General features: G+C 42.2%; 1 long non-coding RNA gene across 2 annotated transcripts in view; it reads left to right on the forward strand.

Moving 5' to 3' along the window:
* LOC141763981 (uncharacterized) overlaps positions 1–17398 on the forward strand; it is a 185929-nt gene that overhangs the window by 114012 nt on the left and 54519 nt on the right. For both annotated transcript variants that reach the window (XR_012593211.1, XR_012593212.1), the window contains exon 4: positions 533–693. This is a non-coding gene — a long non-coding RNA (uncharacterized LOC141763981). The remainder of the gene's footprint in view (positions 1–532; positions 694–17398) is intronic.

The raw sequence follows: 17398 nt of genomic DNA on the forward strand, positions 1-17398 counted from the left end.
TTTTGCGCAATGATGCCAAAAACATTCTGCTTACTGCAGGTTTAAATTATTACCCAATCTCTCCGCTGTAAACATCCATTACAGACCAATTTCCTGGTTCAACTTTGACCTGCTGTACCATTGGTTGTGGCCAGTCACAGTTTTCCTTTGCAATTTAGGATGATAAGCAACATTACGGGTGTGCTCACTTTGATTTTCACCTCCAAATACATTTGTAGCTACTCTGGCTGTAAACTTGTTTACAACCTGTATTATTGTCAGACTGCTCGTGAACCTTACCTCTTTAGCGATACTGCTGCTTTCCAAGATCTCAGCAATTACTTTGCCTGAGCTTTCAAAATAAAAGCTAAGTTATAGTTTTCCTTTAAAGCACAACTTGATATTGATTTTCTCATCTCACTCTCGGAAAGTGAGACAATAAGAACTATTCCTTTAAGGAAAATTAACAGATTGAGCCACCTAAAACATGTCATAGTAGTTTAAAAAGTGACTTTTCTTAATATATATATATCTTTTTGCTGTCTATGTTCAGGTAATGGAGAAACTGGGCCACGGCATCACTTCGTATGCTTAATTACTTGCAGTCTTGACACTGGAGTTCACCCTGTAAGCTGCAGGCTGCCACCCGGCCTGTTCCTCTGCAGCGGTGCGTCGCCGTGGCGCAGCCTCCTGGGAGCTGAGACACAACTGCAGGTGAGATGAGACGAGTCTCTAAATTTAGTTGCTCGTTTGTCTGAATCTTACGGTTTTGGTCTGTGGGAAGTGGGAAAAATACTAACGCTCCCAAATGCATACAGAGACAAAACTCAAACAACACGCACACAAACACATTTACAGACTGTTGTAGCCTCAAGGATGAACACACACACACACACACACACACAGTTCCCACAGAGGAGCGGCAGGCTGACTGTGTCTTTGTCCCGCAGAGTTTTCACCGTTGTGTGTCGGCTCTTTACCCCCGGCTTCCTGTAAATCTCTGTTGGAACACAACGCTTGTTTTGTGAGGCCTTTGGAGATTAAACAAGCGACAGCTATCGCGGTTAATTAGCTTGCGAGGGCTTTGCTGTCACCGGGGCTGGGCTGATAAATGAAGTGAGCAAGGATGCTGCTGTCCCTCCAGCGGGGCTCTGAGGGGGATTATCATTGACGTTCTCATTTCAATTCGGCACAACATCTTTGTCTTCAGTTACTCTGAATTTAGGGGATATCTTTACAAAGTTATCGCCCCTCTGCAAAATTCACATCCTTATAGTCCCCCAACCATACGCACATCCTTCATGATTGTTGTAAATTTACCATAAGTGATAAGGACTGTGTGTTCCCAACATATTTTCCATCATTGCATTGTAACAGCTGTCTGCATGATCTCATCCTGCATTGCACACAAACTCTTTTTCTTGCTCTTCTTTTCTTTTTCTACTTTTCACACATACACTCTCAAATCATGTCTAAACTGGCTGTCACCCGAAATGACAGCTCACTATAAAGCACTTTGTTGTTCAACGTCAAACCAAGATGTTTTGCTTTTATTTTCAAGCTTTTTTTGTTTCTTTTCTTTGGAAACACGCAGACACCAAGGCCTTTCAAAAGTAAAACGTCTTTTCTTTGGAAACAGACACACCAAGGCCTTCAAGTAGTAAAGTAAAACTTTTTTTTCTAGTTTGCGTGTCTCAAAACTCGAGGGGTCATAGTAGCAGTAGGGATGCAGCGATTTATCCGCCGAACATCGGTATCAGCCAGTTTTCACCTTGTTGACTGCACTCTGTTTATCTGCAAATAAGAGGTAATTCACTGATGGCAGTGGCTGCTGTTTATGTGTTGTGTTGCATTCATTTTGTGCAGGCTTAATGTTGTGTTGTTAGCTGCTGATTTAATTACATTTAATTACATTTAATTTATGTTTCACAAAATGTTTTTGTTGGGCTAGGTAATAAATTCCTCTCTTTGGGTAGGTAGTTGTATACAGGCTAAGGGGCTTTGGAAGCAGATATTTTTCATTTCTTCCCATTCCTACCTCTTTTTTTAGTGGGGTACGGGTGGGGGACTGGGGATGTTCTGGGGTAGATAAAAAATTTAACAGTATACTGCATGTCACAAAGAAATGGTGTACATCATCTGAAAGCTGGGAACCTGAAGATGAATTTGAGGTGCAGCGCAGCACTGTGTCAAGTTGTTCCAGTCATAAATAAGAAATAATAATGAATACATTAATTAATTAATTAATTAATTAATTAATTAAAATAAATTGTGAAAGTGTATCAGGGCTTAGAACATAATGGTATGAGTTTGTGATGGTCATTCCCATGCTCTATTATGCCTCAAATTATTGCAGCAATATTTAGGTTGATACCATTTGTTACACAGATTTTGTCATGATGGCACTGCCTGTAGGCTTAGTGTTTCCTTGTGTTTCCTTTGTTTCCCTGCCCTGTTGTCTCCTGTGTGTTTTTCCCTGTTTGTCTAGTATGTCAGTGTGTTGGGAGGTGTGGCCTTCCTCCTCCTCCTCCTCCTCTGGGCGAGCATTGGGAGCAGCTGAAATAAATCATTCACAATCAACAGCAGTATATCTACCTTGGTCTTCCTGCAACTCATCGCCAGATCGTCCGTCATTCACTGTGGTCGGTTCAGCTGAGGCTGCTTCCTGCTTCAACCTGCCTGCTCACTCCTACACGCTGCTCCTAATCAACCTGGATTGTTACCTCCAGGAGATCCTGCCCTGTTCACAGTTACTTGTCTATGATTGTAATAAATTATAGATTTATTACACCTTCAAAGGATTTGTGTTTGTGTTCTGCTATTGAGTCCACGCTTTTGGTGAACAAGATCATAACAGAACGATCTGGCCTTCAAAATGGACTCAGCAGACACAAACACAGTTCAGGAGGCTGTTTCCAGCCATGATACTTTATTATCACACCATCACCAGTTAATTCAGGGTTTATTGGAGACCCAACAAGCCTTAGGTAACCAAATGTCTCAGATGGGAAAATGTTTGGAGACAATTTCGGGCCAATTAGCTCCATCCCCCGCTCTGCCTCCTCCTTCTCCTTCTCCGCCACTCAGAGAATCACCTGTTCCTCCACCTGAACCATATGCCGGTGATTTGGGGAGATGCAAAGGATTCCAGCTCCAATGTTCTCTGGTTTTTTCCCGACAACCAGTCACCTTCACCACAGACCAAGCCAAGGTAGCGTATGTTACGGGACTGTTAAGAGGGAGAGCCCTGGACTGGGCTGAAGCAGTGTTGGGAGGAGGAGGGATAAATTCTTTGTCCTTTGATTGTTTCATGAGTGAAATGAAGAAAGTTTTTGATCACCCTGTATGTATTGGAGACGCTGCTAAACGTTTGCTTAACATACGACAGAGTCAAAGAAGTGTGGCGGAGTATTCTGTGGACTTCCGGATTCTGGCTGCGGAGGCTGGATGGAATGACGAGGCATTAAAAGGAGTTTTTCTACACGGGTTGTGTGAGCAGTTAAAGGATGAACTTGCTGTCCGTGATGATACTAACTCCCTTGATGCTCTTATTGATCTGTCTATAAGACTGGACAACCGTATGCGGGAGAGACGCCGGGAGAAGAACTACAAATCCCACACTCCCATGAACTTTTTTGCCGCTACTCCTACTCTCGCGAGAGTTGCCTCCGGCTCGTCAGAGACTCACGGCTCCGGTCCCAGCTCCTCTGCTTATTCTGATGAACCCATGCAGGTGGGCCGGGCTAATCTCACTCCCGCTGAACGTCAGAGACGAATCCGAGCGGGTGAGTGTATCTACTGTGGTCAAGTCGGACATTTCCTTGCTGCATGTCCTCTCCGCCCAAAAGAGCGGGCTCACCAGTAGCTGTGGGGATACTGGTGAGTAAGTCTGATGTCCCCACCAACACTAGACCTCGTACTCAAATACCTGCTAAACTGTGTATGAGTAACATGTCCTTGCCCTTGTTAGCGTTGATTGATTCCGGTGCCGAGCAGAGTTTTTTAGATGCTGAGTTAGTCTCTCAGGCTGGCATCAGCATTGAACCCCTTGAGTCTCCTGTTAGAGTCTGTGCTTTAGACGGAAAGTCCTTAGCAGTAGTAACTCACCGCACTGAGCCTCTTTCTCTCATTCTGTCTGGAAACCACCGTGAGCTAATACAATTTTTTGTTTTTTCTGCCCCTATGACTCCTCTTGTTCTCGGACACCCGTGGTTAAAGCTACACAACCCCCAGATCGACTGGTCGACCAGTAGGATTATGGGATGGAGTAGTTTTTGTCATTCCTCGTGCCTGCAGTCTGCATTACCACCTGTAGATATCAGTGTTGCCCCTCCGCCCTGTGTTCCTCCTGACTTGTCTGCTGTGCCCCCTGTATATCATGAGGTCGGTGAGGTGTTCAGTAAGGAGAGAGCATTATCCTTACCACCTCATCGTCCGTATGATTGTGCTATTGAGCTGCTACCTGGTACCACTCTGCCTTCGAGTCGCCTGTACAACTTGTCACGTCCTGAGAGAGGTGCTATGGAGACCTACATAAATGACTCTCTAGCTGCAGGCCTCATCAGACCTTCCTCTTCGCCTCTAGGGGCAGGATTCTTTTTTGTGAGCAAGAAAGACAAGACTCTCCGCCCGTGTATTGATTTTCGAGGGTTAAACAATATCACGGTGAAGAACAAATACCCGCTGCCATTAATCAGCTCTGCTTTTGTACCTCTACAGGGAGCTACTGTCTTCAGCAAGCTAGATTTGCGGAACGCGTACCACTTGGTACGGATTCGAGAGGGAGATGAATGGAAGACAGCATTCAACACACCACTGGGTCACTTTGAGTATTTAGTGATGCCTTTTGGACTGACTAATGCTCCTGCAGTGTTTCAAGCACTGGTTAATGATGTTTTGAGAGATTTTTTGGACCGGTTTGTGTTTGTCTACCTGGATGACATTTTGATTTTTTCCTCTGATCTCGCAGAACACCAGCTTCATGTACGCCAAGTGCTCCAGAGACTACTGGAGAACAAACTGTTTGTGAAAGCGGAGAAGTGCGAGTTTCACGTCAGCTCTGTTGGATTCCTCGGTTACATCATTGAGAGTGGGCAGGTGAGGCCGGATCCGGACAAGATCAAGGTGGTGGCAGAGTGGCCCGAACCTTCCTCCAGGAAGCTCTTGCAGCGCTTTCTTGGATTCGCCAACTTCTACCGTCGATTCATCCGAGATTACAGCAGAATTGCTGCTCCACTGACCAAGCTCACATCCCCTGCTGTTCCTTTTCGCTGGACTCCTGAGGCGGATCAGGCGTTTGCCTTATTAAAGGACCGCTTTACGTCCGCACCCATCCTGGTGCAACCTGAATCTTCTCTTCAGTATGTCGTGGAGGTTGACGCCTCGGACATTGGTGTGGGAGCTGTCCTCTCCCAACGCTCCAAGACCGATAAGAAGCTACATCCCTGTGCGTTCTTCTCTTGACGCCTGTCTCCAGCTGAGAGCAACTACGACGTGGGAAATCGTGAGTTGTTGGCAGTGAAGTTGGCTCTGGAGGAATGGAGACACTGGTTGGAGGGTTCGGAGATTCCGTTTATTGTATGGACTGATCACAAGAATCTTGCCTACATCCAGTCAGCCAAACGACTGAATTCCCGCCAGGCTCGGTGGGCATTATTTTTTGGTCGATTCGACTTCACCCTTACTTACCGCCCTGGTTCCAAGAACGTCAAGCCTGACGCGTTATCCCGGCAGTTTTCATCAGAGGAGTCACCAAGTGTTTCAGACACCATTCTGCCGGCAGCATTGGTGGTGGGGACGTTAACCTGGGAGGTTGAGTCAGCGGTTCGGGAGGCTCAACGTGAAGAACCGGATCCAGGTACTGGCCCCGCTAATCGAATGTTTGTTCCTGTGTCAGTCCGCTCCCAGGTCCTGCAGTGGGGACACGTTTCCCGGTTCGCTTGCCATCCGGGGATAAGTAGGACTTTGTCACTCCTCAGACGACATTTCTGGTGGGCCACAATGGAGAGGGACGTCAAGGAATACGTCCTCGCCTGCACAGTCTGTGCCCGGGGAAAGACATCTCATCGGCCGCCGGTGGGGTTGCTCCGCCCATTACCCATACCTGGTCGCCCTTGGTCCCACATCGCATTGGACTTTGTCACTGGTCTTCCCCCTTCTAATGGTAAAACAGTGATACTTACCATTGTTGATCGGTTCTCCAAGGCCGTTCATTTCATTGGTCTTCCCAAGCTGCCTTCAGCACATGAGACAGCTGATCTATTGACTAACCATGTGTTTCGCCTGCATGGTATCCCTGTGGACATCGTCTCGGACCGTGGTCCCCAGTTCATCTCTCAGGTTTGGAAGTCTTTTTGTCAAGCCCTTGGAGCCACTGTCAGCCCGTCTTCTGGTTTCCATCCTCAGACGAATGGACAGTCTGAGAGGGCGAATCAGGATTTGGAATCCGCCATACGTTGTGTTGCTGCCACTAATCCCTCTTCTTGGAGTACACAGTTAGTTTGGATTGAATATGCGCATAATTCTCTCTCTTCTGCTGCCACTGGGGTATCTCCGTTTGAGGCCTCATTAGGTTACCAGCCCCCACTGTTTCCAGCACAAGAAGAGGAGTTGGCTGTGCCATCTGTGCAACACCACCTTCAACGCTGCCGCAAGGTTTGGAGGGAGACTATGGCTGCTTTGGTTCGGACAGCCGAGAGAAACAAAGGGATCGCGGATCGTCACAGGACCCCGGCCCCCGTCTACATCCCAGGTCAGAGAGTTTGGCTATCTTCCAGAGATATACCGTTGAAGACTGACTCCAGAAAATTGTCTCCCCGGTTCATTGGACCTTTTGTGATTGAGAGGATTATTAATCCTACCACGGTCAGACTCATCCTGCCTAAGGCTCTTAGGATACATCCCTCGTTTCATGTGTCTAAACTGAAACCGGTCCTCACCAGTCCTCTGGTCCCTCCGACCGATCCCCCTCCTCCCGCCCGGATCATTGACAGTCAGCCAGCGTATTCAGTCAGACGACTGTTGGATGTTAGACGTAGAGGTCGGGGCCATCAGTATCTGGTAGATTGGGAGGGATACGGTCCAGAGGAGCGCTCCTGGGTTCCTCGTTCCCGCATCCTAGATGCGGGGATGGTTCGGGAGTTTCACCGGGCTCATCCTGGGAGACCTGATAGATCGCCTAGAGGCTCTCATTAAGGGGGGGGTACTGTCATGATGGCACTGCCTGTAGGCTTAGTGTTTCCTTGTGTTTCCTTTGTTTCCCTGCCCTGTTGTCTCCTGTGTGTTTTTCCCTGTTTGTCTAGTATGTCAGTGTGTTGGGAGGTGTGGCCTTCCTCCTCCTCCTCCTCCTCTGGGCGAGCATTGGGAGCAGCTGAAATAAATCATTCACAATCAACAGCAGTATATCTACCTTGGTCTTCCTGCAACTCATCGCCAGATCGTCCGTCATTCACTGTGGTCGGTTCAGCTGAGGCTGCTTCCTGCTTCAACCTGCCTGCTCACTCCTACACGCTGCTCCTAATCAACCTGGATTGTTACCTCCAGGAGATCCTGCCCTGTTCACAGTTACTTGTCTATGATTGTAATAAATTATAGATTTATTACACCTTCAAAGGATTTGTGTTTGTGTTCTGCTATTGAGTCCACGCTTTTGGTGAACAAGATCATAACAGATTTGGTGCTAAATTTAACCATTTTTTACCACTCGAATTGATAAAATGATCAAAAAATCCTCCTAAATACCACAATAAGACACTAAGACCTTGAGGAACACCATGGAAAAGGCCATGCTGTGATTTGGCATCAAAAACTTTTGACATTTGGAGATTTCTTCAAGAATTGCATTTCTCAACGATTGGATGGCGAGCACTTGTGATCTGGAAACTGCTCAGAAACCCCTTTATTGTCAGTCTAGCTAGGAAAGCCTTCCACTGAATGCTCTAGGTCTATTATTTGTGGTTGTAAAGTTTAATGAGGCTGTGATTATCCTAGAGGTCACCACAGGTCATTTTATACACTGAGGTCAAGTTTTAAAAAATGGTCTCATTACAATGAAATTGCTACTATGGGGACCAACATCATCACACATGAATACAGTTGGGCTCATTGGATAACCAGAGTCTCAGCTTTCCAGTCATATCCAATTTATGTAATTCCAAGACTGTTTAGGGACCCCAGTATGCAGAAATATTTAAATACACCATTTTAGTATAGGCGAAATTAACACATTTGTACCGCATGCAAGAAACTGCATGATTTTTGCCCCCTGCATGTGATTATCATAAAGTGGGCATTTCTGTAAAGGGGAGACTCGCGGGTACACATAGAACCCAATTTCATTCACATATCTTGAGGGCAGAGGTCAAGGGACCTCTTTGAATATGGCCGTGCTAGTTTTTCCTCGTCAAAATGAAGCGTAATCTTGTAGCGTTATTTAGCAATCTTCTTCTAAATAATCTTTAAAACGGACCCGGTACAACCTCCGAAAGACAGAATAGCGGCCGGGCCCACCAGCGGGCTGTCTGAGTTTTAAGGGGTTAAACATATTGGTCATATAATTGATAATTATAATAATTTTGCAATCGGTGCATCCCTAAGTAGAAGTAAATTAAAATCAAATGAATTACAGAACACCAGGAAGTAGCCTATTTACCCCTTCGATATTTTGCTGTATGTCATAATCAAGGTATAATAAAGCTCACAGTTTCACCCCCAGTGCTGCAGCAGCAGTTGTCCAGCCCTGTATGGCAGGTAATAATGACTGGAGCTGACACGGGTCAATATTTATATCTCCATCCTTGTCAACAAGCTCCTGTCCGCCTGCCACTAACCTTCACTGTCTGTCAACCTGGAGCTTCAATTTTTCATGTGAGGTGCATCTCTCTCCTGCATCTGTGACATGCATGCACACTCCTATAGCCCGACCACTAGTGTTGATTGAGTCATTATATCCTGCTGCCTCGTGTGACAAACCTGTTATGGTATGAGAGCGAGAGTCACCGTTAAGGAAAAAGGAGAGAGCTTATACCCACGTTACATTGTGTGTGCAGGAAAATAACAACAGTGGAAATCATTGTTGAACATTAGTTTGCTCCAATTTCATTTTTTCTTTTGGTGGAAAAAGTGCATTTAACACTTTATTATAACCATCATTTATAAATAGTAATTTGATAGTTAATTGAACTTAGTTAATAGTTATTTTACTGTTAAACAATACAATGATAATTAATAATGTTTAGAAATTATTAGTGCTATAATTGATGTTATTTTATCAGTAGTTTGTGTAATATAAAATAATTTGTTTATAAATTCTATATCGTATCATAGCTGATAAGAGACGTTAACAATTACATTCTGATTACATTAGTAAACTATTTATTATCACTTTATTGTTGTACACATTATACATTTTTTTATCTATTTTGTAAGTGAGACTAAAAACATGCAGGCTAGGTTAATTGTTGACTCTAAATTGCCCGTAGGTGTGAATATCAAATATGTTATTTTATGTCATATTCATCATGTCATATATCAGAATAGACATAAATATAAATAACATGTTTGATATCTAGAAGCATGATATTAGAAGAATGGCTTTTGTATTATTAGATCCCAGCTGATGCTTTTCTGATAACCTTGCACCTACGTTATGTGCATATAATTAATTTTCTTCAATATAGACGGTTTACAAACCAATTATTAACCATTAACAAAGTGTTACAAATAGCTATGTTTATAGATGTTTTACAAGCAATTTCTTAAAAGTTTACAAATAATATCTTAATCATTAACAGACACTTATATATAGTATATGAAATGTTATAATGTGTGCAACAATAAACTGCTAGAATAACATAAATTAGCATTACTAATAATTATTAATTATCATTTTGTTAACAGTAAAATAACTATTAAGTAATTAACTGTCAATTTACCATTTATAAATGATGGTTATTATAAAATGTTTCCGAAGTGAAAAAATGAAATCCTTCTCTGTGTGGTAGACGGGAAGTGGAACCTGTGGAGCCCGAGGAAATATGATACTGGATTTCTACTCTACGCCCGCTGAGATGGAGATGGAGTGTCTCACAATACTTTATTTACCATGAAACCTCTGCATGACAAAACACTTATACCAAATAAACCCCTCATTATTTGCTTCTTTTTTTTTCTCACCGCTTGCTAGATGACATATTGGCAGGTGCCTGTTGCCATGGTTACATCACACATGGACATAGCTACGTCCTTGTCATTATGGCCTTGCTTTAGCCATTTGCTGCATGGTGCGTTGTGGTTGAACAAATGGCAAAGGAGAGAGTGTGAGATGGTGATTGGAAAAAAATAATGAGGGGTTAATAGAGTAATTAGTGCACACTATCATCTGAGCCCGCAGAGAAGCTTGCATAAGTGTTCATTTTAAAAGCATATTAAGCACTACGGGTCTCTCTAATGCATCCCCCCTGCTGTAATGATCAGTAGAAGTGTGGGGGACAGAGTTGGAGAAGTGACTGTCAGACGGGGATGTGTTGGCAGTTTGCTTGATTTATGAATAACGCCCCTTTTGATTGAAAGTTTGAGGGCAACTGAGAGATTGAGTCATGTGCTCATCCAGGCATCTTCATTTATTCACCCTTTTTAGTGATCCTCTTAGCACGATACATGGGTGATGATTAGTAAAACCCTATGCAAAATCATTATGATTATGCTTTCCAGGGTTTGGCAGAGAGCGTGACTTTCATTTTTACATTCAGAAACTCAATTAAAAGCTTTGACTCATAATTTAGTCTAATTTATGAGTTCCAAAGGCCGATTCTCTGCCTGTGATTCCCTCTGTGCAGCATTTAAAGCACCAGATGGGGGAATAATGAACTTTTCTAGCAGAAAGCAGCCTGCAGAAGCTTATGAAACCAAGCGCTGATGACTGGGGGTCTAAATTAAGCGGCCCATGACGTATTAGCAGAAAAAAAAAGCCCAGGTTGCTTTAATTTTCAGAGGTCTTTTATTGAGAAAAGTCAGCTTGCGATCACATCTCGATATGCCATTTTATCGACCCTGCGACAATAAAAAACAAAATTTCCAGCCATTACCTTGGGAGCAGACACACAGTTATGATAACATCTCGGTTACCATGGTGTTGTTACGGTTACCAAATGGAGGGAGACGTCTGAGCGCCAAGTTAGTGAACGACTGAGGCTGCTGCGAGATTTAATATTGTCAACATCTTTGAGCGGCGGAGAATGGAAAATGGATGAAAAAAAAAAAAATGGATTTAAAGTAAAAAGGGGACAGAAATAGAAATGATGGAAACAATGGAAGTAACAGGAAAGAAAAGTGCTACAACTGGAAAAGGGGATTGTAAAAGAAGTGGAGGGCGTAAACAGAGGAGCGGAAAATGTAGAACTAAAGGCACAAAGGGTGAAAGATGGAGAGAACAGACAAAAAATAGTAGATGGGGATAAAAAGGCAAAACTATCAGAAGGAGTCCGTGGTGTTGGAGGAATGAGTACAGTGCTTACTTAGCTCTCTGCAGTGCGACTGTGACCCAGACCTCTTTTATCCACCCAAGATCAAAGCACCAACAGAGCTGGTGACAAACCCAGGGGACAAGATTACACATTACTGTACACGTTCTAGTGCTTTCTGAGTGGATGAAGGACTTCTCATCTCATTCTGGCCACCATCATTATGATTATCATTAACATATACAGTACTGTTATTGCAGCCAAAGAAGCTCTCATATATAGTATATTTTACACATTAAAGTGGCAGTAGTTAGAATATATCCTCAACTGATCTCAACGTTGCTGCCGGGTCACAAACTACCTCATTTTACAGCTAAACAGTACACTATAAGAGGTTTCTGACAACATTTTATGCGAGAAAAAGGCATTACAGTAACAGAATATTGATTCATATTTGATCAGTGCTGCCTAGTTTGACTGTTTGATTGGAGATCGCGAGTGATTGACAGCTGCTCAGAGACGGCAAGGCTCCAGCTCAGCTCTGATTGGTTGTTTTCCTCCGGTATGTGAAATCTTGCAGGTGCCGTTAAGAGCACCGGAGGACACAGAGGCACATGTTTTTATTTTTTCAGGATACCTGTCTTATGCACTACTGTCAGGATATTGTGACCGTTTAATAAAAAAAATTTTTTTAACCATATTTGCTCCAATTCTACCCACTGCAGCTTTAGGTCTCAGAGTTACACAGCTTAGTAGCCAGACAGCAAAGGTAACATTTAATCCAACCACACTACTATCTGTAATTACAATTTAAATATCCATAATAGCATTTTTCCTCGTCAAAATTGTATTGTCACTGGTCAGAATGGCAATTAGAGATATCCACAATGACATTTTTACTAGTAGAAAATTGATTTCAATATATCTTCAACTTTATTTCTCGTATTCAAAATTCAGTTTAAGATATCTTTAAATCCTTAAAAACTATAAGTGGCCGTTTTAACATTTATAAGCTGGACTGGATATACTGTATATTATCTGTAATTCAATTCTGCCTAGTCAAAAATAACATTTCAGATATCCACGACGTCATTCTTCCTATATATAGAAAGGATATCTGGCATTGTTTCTAGTCATAATTCTACTTGTAGATATCTGAAATTACATTTTTACTAGACACAATGCCAATTGTGGATATCCGTAATGACCTTTTACTAGTCACAATGTGTTTTGGATATTCAAAATTACATTATGGATATCTAGAATGCTTTTTTCATTTGGATATCTGAAGTTAAAATTATGACTAGTAACAATTAGACAGCAGATATCTGAAATGGGAGTTATTCCTAGTAATACTTTTATTGCAGATATCCAGAATGTTAATTCTAGATATCAAAAATGCAATTGTGGATATCTTGAATTGAATGCCCAATACACATGAATGGCAAAACTGACATCATGTGAAGAATGATGTTGTGGATTGTGGAAGAATTCAATTATAGATATCAGCAATACATATCCAGTCTAGCTATTCAATGTTAAAACAGCTTGCCATACTCTAGCAGCGATCAGGCTGATAGGGAGTTAGCGGATCACAGATTTAGGCAGGAGCCTGACCCTTCAAGGCTTTAGAAAGGAGTAGTAACATTTTAAGATCAATTCTAAAACTCCCAGATCACTAGTCATAAGGCAGCAAGGATTGGTGTGATGTGGTTGCTTCTCTCAATACGTGTTAAAAGCCTGGCAGCACTGCAATCTTTGGATGTTTCGCCTGCTGATACCAGAATATAGTGTTGCAGTAGTCGAGAGAAGAGCATGGATGACCTTTTCTCTCTCTGCAGATGAAAGAAGTGAGCTGATCTTGGTTAAATGTCTCAGTTGGACAAAGCAGGACTGCAAAACTTTAGTCACCTGGGGCTTCATTACAGAAACTTTCTGTCTGAAATCCTATCTTATCTCCGTTTAGGATGACATTTAGGATTTTTCGTAGTAGAGAAACATGCTTCCTAATTGCTTTTAGGAAAAAATCCAATCTTAGGAAGTTAGCAATCGTAAGTTAGGATGGCATAGACCCTGTCATAAATTCAAAATAATTGCCCACTAGAATTACCATCTCTGTCAACCAGTCAAGTTGCAGTATACATCCATTTCTGTCCAAAATGTCATCACTTCATCATTTTACCCTATTAGACATTTGTATGAAATTGTCATAATGAGCGTATGAATTCTTGAGTTATGGCCAAACACGTTTTGTGAGGTCAGAGTGACCTTGACCTTTGACCACCAAAATCGAATCAGTTCATCTTTGAGTCCACGTGGACATCTGTGCCAAATTTCAAGAAATTCATTCAAGGCGTTCCTGAGATATCGCGTTCACGCAAACGGGACGGACATGAGGTCACAGTGACCTTGACCTTTGACCTTTTGACCACCAAATTCTAATCAGTTTATCCTTGAGTCAGAGTGGGCGTTTGGGCCAAATTTGAAGAAATTCCCTCCTGGCTTTCCTGATATATCACGTTCACGAGAATGGACCAGACGTATGGACGGACAGATGTACGGACAACCCGACAACATAATGCCTCCGGCCACGGCTGTCGCTGGCATGGAAGCATAAAAATGTCAGGATAGAGATGGGTCTAAAATGACTTAAAACAGAGGGATTCAGAGAGGGCTTCTTTAAGAAGGAGTCAGTTATGCAAACATTGTGAAGAACTTTGGAAGACATTGTTTGGTTTAAATCTTTTGGGAGGTTTGAGAGTAAAATTATCCACTGAGACATTAACCAGACACAAAGCTTCAGTAATTAGGCCTACAGTAAAGAAAAATATGCAAATACAAAGAGAGAAGTGAAGTGTGTGGAAGAAAACAAAAGGGTTTCACAATATGTTCTTTTATATTTTTTTATTTATTTATAAAGCAGATCTCAAAACAGAGGCAATTAAAAGATGCTGTGTATAAGGCAAAGAAATGCATTCGACCAACATTTAAAAACAACAAAGAGGAAGATAAAATCCTATTAAAGTAATTATGAGCACAGGAAGAAGATCCCTCAAAAGTTCAAACCCAAAAGGCTGAATGGGGTCAGCGTCTAAAGGCAGACGTGTTTATACACGTACCAAAGGGCCATTTCATAAACACTTTCATCCTGCTATTTTTTGTGTAAATATTAGGGCTGTCAAAGTTAACGCAATAATAACGCATTAACACAAATTTGTTTTAACGCCACTAATTTCTTTAATGCATTAACAGGAAGGAATCCACTGGTACCAACCATGTCATACTAGCTTGTCGCGAAGGAAGCTACATATCGCTCAAAACGTACGCTAAATTTTGGCAAGCAAATACTGGCATGGCCATTTTCGAAGGGGTCCCTTGACCTCTGACCTAAATGTGAATGAAAATGGATTCTATGGGTACCCACAAGTCTCCCAATTACAGACATGTATATACATACATTTGCACAAAGCAAGCATATTTGCCCACTCCCATGTTGATAAGAGTATTACTCTTACTCTTATTATATAAATAGTATTACTTGATAAATCTCCCTTTAAGGTACATTTTGAACAGATAAAAAATGTGCATTAATTTGCGATTAATCATGGACAATCATGCGTTTAATCACTATTAAATATTGTGTATGTGTGTATCGATTGACAGCCCTAGTATATGTATATATGTGTGTGTATATATACTGTCTATATACAGTATAGTGTTTGTATACGTATGTGATTGTCCAACGCAGCACCTTACCGAATGACGTTGTGTTGCATTGCAGCAAAATGTGAGCCTGGTTCAACTTTCTTGCCGGACAACCCTGCGTCATCATTCTAGCATGTGTCATCCCCCTGTGTAGTAGAATTTTACACTGTGGGACTACAGAGCCGCAGCATCACTCTCACAGACCGTTTACAGTTTCCACACATCTGAACCGTGACATTACATCCTTTTTCAGGGTGCAGAGTGCAGAGCAATTACATTGAACACAAGGTTGATGTGACTGTGCCTTAAAGGTGCAATGTGTAATATCTGGCCACATGCTCCAAACTAGTAGGGGTCAGCATTTCACCTCTAAGAGCCGGTCTACATAACACCAGTATCTTATAGTCTTCACGTGTGGGGTCGGCCTATATTTTGCGTTAGCCATCTTTGGCTTTACCTTTTACTGGACTGTATGGTCTGTGTATGTTTCAATAGTTTGTTTTTTGGATTAAATCCAAAGTGGCATAGACAAGAAAACCACTGGCGTTTTAATTTCAGCATGCTTATTTCAGTAGATATATCTGCAACACAATACATAGACATCTTTTGACATAATGTCAACACTGTAATCTCTTCACTTTCTGTTAATAATGTTAGTTCATTTTTTCGAATGTTTCAAACTACAATTCTGGCCAGATCTTACACATTGCACATTATAAAGGAATACCATTTTATTCATTTTTGTGAATTACCCTCATTTGCATTCTCGCAAAGAGTTAGATGAGAACGATACCACTCTCATATTTGTACTCTGCTTTGTATTAACGTAGCTTAGCATAAAGACTGGAGGCATGGAGAAACCGCGATCCTGACCAAGCGTGTAGGAGAACCACAGTGGCCGATGTTTAAATGCAAACGGTAAGACTAGCCTTGGTCATTTGGAGAATAGCAGAGTTGACGCGCAGAGTGTGTGTGTGTGTGTGTACGTGGGAAGTGAGTGGTGAAGCAAGAGAGAGAGAGTGGCGGCGGCGAATGTGTGTGTGAGTGAACAAGTGAGCTTGTGGAGCAGAGTTAGTTAGTTTGGCTCTGAGAATATCAAGTGAATGTACAGTTGAAGTTGCAGTTTGTGCAGAAATAAATATCCATTGCCCTTCGTAATTAATTCAGTTTTGTCTTGTACTGGGAATTTTCGCAACGAATTGGATAACAAATCACATCGGACTCAGTGTGCAAGGTTTCTGTGCTTAACTTTTTTTATCGGATTACAGATTTTAAAAAAAAGGCATAAGTATAAAACTGACTTGTGCAAAGACCTTATGACTTGTTAGGCATGGTAGTAGGATGCCATTACCACTGACCAAGGCAGATCATTCTCAGTCACTGCTGCACTGTTGCGACTAAAATGAGTCAAACGCAGATCATTAACCTCCCCATTTGGATAGAGTGCAACTAAACTTAATGGGGATTCTGTAGCCATCCAAAAACAAATCGCCTCAGATGAATGTGAAAATGATTAATATGACCACAGTTTGGGAAAAGAGTTAACAGTATTTTAAGAAGTATTGCAATTATGCTTTTAATTAATGAGAAAAACGCCTGCACACTGTCTGCTTAAACATTGTGTTTATAGATATTACTCGCCTCCAACACACCTGTCACACATTCGGGTTTCTAAAAATGATGCTTTTAATGAAAAGCACTTTATTAGAGAGGTAGAGATTGTGTGTATGTGTGAGATGATGAAGGACAGAGAGCAGAGAGAAAGTGACAGTATGAGGTGTATGCTCCCTCTCCCTTGGCTCTCTCCTCTCTCCGTGTGCCTGGACTTGCTGTTATGGATCAATACCTGCCAGTCTCCTCCCCTCACAGTACCGAAGGCTGGGTAATGGGCTGTAACAAAGTCTCTGCGTGTCATTGTGTGTGTGCTCTTGCTTGTGTGTGTGTTGGACGTTTAAGTATAGTCCAAGCTGTCACTGCTGAGCCTTGTCTCAGCTGCCTAGTAGGTATAGGTGCCATTCTTCCTCCTAACAAGAGGAACCTTTCATTAGTGGGAACAAGCTTGAGTGATGTCCGTGTAATTTTTTCAGACCAGCCTTTCATGCTGCACAGTTGGACCTACGAGGAGCCTCGGAGGAATGTGGTTATCCGGATGGCAATTCATTTCCAGTCTGTAGAGATAGTAGGTCTCCAGAAACATCACATTTCACATATTTGTATTATTTTGCCCAATGCTGAGTCTCAGGGTACAATTTTTT

Source organism: Sebastes fasciatus, chromosome 3 (genome assembly GCF_043250625.1).
Source record: "Sebastes fasciatus isolate fSebFas1 chromosome 3, fSebFas1.pri, whole genome shotgun sequence".
NCBI classification, from domain to species: Eukaryota; Metazoa; Chordata; class Actinopteri; order Perciformes; family Sebastidae; genus Sebastes; species Sebastes fasciatus.